The sequence below is a fragment of the Rhagoletis zephyria genome, unplaced genomic scaffold, assembly GCF_001687245.7.
Source record: "Rhagoletis zephyria isolate East Lansing unplaced genomic scaffold, Rhagoletis_zephyria_1.1 Rzeph_scaffold_07314, whole genome shotgun sequence".
NCBI classification, from domain to species: Eukaryota; Metazoa; Arthropoda; class Insecta; order Diptera; family Tephritidae; genus Rhagoletis; species Rhagoletis zephyria.
This window is the reverse complement of record NW_016164397.1, coordinates 5427-9867: the sequence shown is the minus strand read 5'-3', so window position 1 is coordinate 9867 and position 4441 is coordinate 5427.

Below are 4441 nucleotides of genomic sequence, written 5' to 3'. Positions count from 1 at the left end.
TTGTATTTTTCTATATGTGTATGGATATTGTTATCGGTATTTTTATTGAAACAGTTATCGACAGGGTTACCGATTTAATAATCGGAACATGGAATGTGATCACATTACATGACATCACATCACATAATATCACATGATATGATGAGACATCACAATATATTACATCACATAATATGATATCACATCACACGATATCACGTGACATGACATCATATGATATGACATCACATTATATGGCATGACATCACATGATTTGACATCGTATGACATATCCAAAGACCTTCTCAGATAAGAAAAATTTAGTTACGTTTTAGCAGAAGATTTTCCGGTTAGTTAATTTGTACCGTATAAGTTTTGCTACGTGTTAAGATAGAAAACCTCTCCAAGGCTTCTAAAACTAGAAAAACTGTCGAATTTCGACAGTAACTGGCACTCTAGTTTCCATTAAAACACCAAATATATTGCAAATTCACATATAACACTATGCGACAGTCAAAATCGGGATGGGATGAAACCAACGGGAAATGTTATATCGGTCAAAAACAAGTTATACGTGTCCCGGCGTTTCGCTGGGTCACGTCTAGGAATCGAGATATATATATAACTATCATATAGGGGAAATTGTCACCTTTGGTGGTCTTTTTTTGACATAACTCGAGAACCACTAGTCCGATTTTGCTCAAACAAATTTAAAAAAATTAAAAATTACAATTCCTTTAATCTGTTCATATAACGTTTTTCTATATAATCACGTATAACTTCTTTTTTACCGATATAACTTTCCCCGGTAGTTTGAACCCTTCCCGATCACTGACCCCTACCGTTTGTCTCACAGTGTAATTAATAATACACGTTTTACTTATAATTTTATACTTTGCGTATTTTTTTTAGTACCTTTCTACTACCGTTTTGGAAAAATGCGATAACACTATTTTCTTCTACTTCCAAAATGCAAATCTAGATAAAAAAATTTTAAGTTTTAAGTTCAGAATTTATGTCAGTTAGGGCCTTTGTGAATACGAAGTTATGAAATAAATGTTAAGGCTTTATGAATTCATGTTAAATCTAATATATTTTGTTTCCATATCAAAGCAAGTTAGTAGTTACTTTGAGTTATGAACAAAACAAGTAAAAAGAAAGGGATAGTATATAATATTTATATAAATATTAAATGTCTGTCGCTTCCTTGGAATAAAATTATTGAGACCACAAACGCATTGCTTCTTCTGGTCCCACGATATATCCCAGAATTAATTAAAAATTTATTTTCGAGCATTTTAATCAAACAGAAAGCATTTACGATCAATCCTTAGATAAAAGTACGACGAACATGATTCCCCTAACAATCTGGATATCCTTTGACAGAAAGCATTCCCGTCCTTTGTCTTATGTTGATTTTGTTTCCACCAAAAAATTTCGCCTTTTGATTGCCTCTTTTTCTTTTCGTGTTCGTTGTTTTTAAGAAACAATTAGGTAAGTAAATGAAGTTTATTTTTAATAATGTTTATTTTATTTAATACTTGAATTTAAAAATTGGAACATTATATTTAATAAAAAGTAATGAGAATTGCATGGGGGCTGAAAATGTCTGATGTATCCGCCTGACTTTCATCTTCACTTGAAGAATCTAGCATAATGGCGAGATCGTGGTTTAAATAGCGCTTAAAAGCCAAACCAGATGTACACCCCGCCACAAAAGATTGCTTTGCTTTTTTAAAGTTCATTTTTTTTTATATAAAAGTATAGCTCTTTATCTAACAAATACCATATAGATCTAAATTTCAGACTTTGTACAAAAATCTAGGAATTCCACAAACTATTGATCCCAATTCCAAGCATTACAATTTCTAGAATAATTTTTGGTATGCAGTTTTATAGCTTTTTAAATTGTAGTATAATAAAGTGCAAGTTTTAAGTTTCTAAAAAATCGCGTTGATTTTTGATAATTTTTTTGCTGACGGTGTTAGACACTCTTTTCCATATAAAAGTTACTTTGTATGGAAGGAAATGCGTGCATTTTATTATTTCCATTATACATATAACGTCTTGGTCTCTCCTGAAAAAAAATTTTGTTAGTTAGGGCCTTTCTGCATTTCATCAACGATATATACATACATATAAATATATGTATGTACTAGGTACTCGCCCAGTCGGAAATGGTCATTCATAGTCATGTACCCAGGAATGTGTCGGGCTTAGATACAATTCATTCCATAATCAGTGGCGGATCTAGATTTTTTCAAACAGCGTCTTTTTGGGGTTTCCCTATTAGCGATTTTAAAATAGTATTTTATAAAGCATGTTCACATTATCGTAATTTACATAATGCTGAAATCAAGTAATTTTGCCATGTAAAATTAAAAAAAAAATGCGAAGTTTGCGAATATTCAACCAATTTCAATAATTTTCTATCAAAATTCTAATGTTTTTAATCAGATTTTTTATAAAAATTTTGGGCATGCATTTTTGTAGCCAATTTAATTTCAGTATAGTAAGGTGCAAGTTCGAAGTTGCGCGTGTTCTTCCATATAAAATACGAGTACTTTAGAACATACATAAGTATATTGTATGGATGGAAATGCAAAACGCCTCCAACCAAAAAAATCTCAAAAGTCAGAGCGAATTTTGAGGTACTTTTGAGGTACTACGTTTTTTCTCTTTTTGTACTGAAATTGCATGAGCTATAAATAAAACTTCATACCCAAAAATTTTATATCAGCCTGACAGGGTTGAAAGGGTTGAAAAACATAGTTCTGAAGTAGCGTTACTAGCTTGAAGTGTGGCCACAGTGCAGAAAAGTGTGTGAATCAATGGCAAAGAATATTCGTCGGAGTTACCAAGAACTTAACGTTCTTCGTATAATAAAACCGGCAAAATTCAGATTTATCAACTTTGATAAAATTCTCTTTTCACATATTATTTCTCAAGCTATATAACCGATCTATCAGTTGGAATGATTTTTGACTACGTCATATCGTCACCTGCATGGAAGAACGCCCTACTACAGAATTTGATTGAAGAACGCGCTATTTCAGAATTTTGTTGAAAAACACCCTCAAACACAACTCGATGCACCGCTAGTTTCTTCCTACTATTTTCATCATCAGTAAAAATGCCTTAAAAATATAAGAAAACGAGTGCGTAGAAGTGCGCTCGATACTTAGATGCTGTCGTCGGATCTGAGTACCGAGATTTTTGCTGAATTATATGTCCTCAAATTTCAGTGCCCTCGGTAGATCTTTAGATGGACTATGAAACTAGACATTAACACTATCTACTCAGCTTAGACGAACGTATCGGTCTTTAGCATTTTTTTTTATATTTTTAAGTTATTTATTTAATTTAAATTGATAATAAATCAAAATTTTAGAAACCGAAAATTCTACACAATTCACAATTATTCGTAAATGAGAGCTAATCTGAAAAAGCGGAGGGCATATCCGGACTCGCCGATCCAAATATGCCCAAAATTATGAATGCCGTTTTTGAATTTTTTTGAAATAGGTTGTTTGTGGACCTATGGTATTCGATGGATAAATATGTCACGAAAATGAAGCTAAGATAAATGTAATTAGCACTTTTTTATCATATAAATGCCTAATTATGATTAAGTTCCGTGTTTTCTTTCATTACCTATCAGAAAAACACACCAAGAAATGTTGACCGGTTTTACTATGCAAATACTCCTCTGAGCGTTGGCGAAAAGATTTACATTATTTCTTAAGCAGGCATCAAACGATTTGTACATTTGCACATTCGGCAGTCGCAGTGTGGTCTCAAAATTTGTATCGAGAATGAGTCCGGCTCAATAACAAAATATGAAGGAACACCTCTCTGTAACTGTGTAAATGTACAAATGTACAAATCTGTACAAATGTACAAATCGTGTGATCTCTGTTTTATACATATAATTCATAAATAATCTTGTGAAAACATAAACAAGTTAATAGATTGAAGATTAAAATGAACAAACAAACTTTTTAACAAAACTTGTTCTAAAATTTCTCGTTAGAGGTAATTTATTTAACCTAAATTTTAGTTTTCGCAGTTCGCTGTCTTTGGGATGTTTGCTAGCATGCGCTAGATTTCTTATTAGTTGGCAGCTACAAAACGGAGCACTAAGGGGTGAAATCAAGACTTTTCATGTATATATTCTGAAGGCCATGCATTGCGAAATTTCCCACTGGGCGTGTGTCATGAGGTTTTAAACGACATAGACATAGTTGAACGCATAAAAATACAACGATTGCCCGGGCATCGGCATGTTGTATGCATGGATGCCGACGGTCCAGTGAAAAGATCTTTCGACTCGGTACCCATGGGTGGACTATGAAAGTAAGTTCGCCCACGAACACTTTGATGGACCAAATGTAGAAGGGCCTGTCAGCGCTTGGGATGAACTGAGGAGTTTTTTGGTCTAGGTCCAAGCAGACAAACGGAT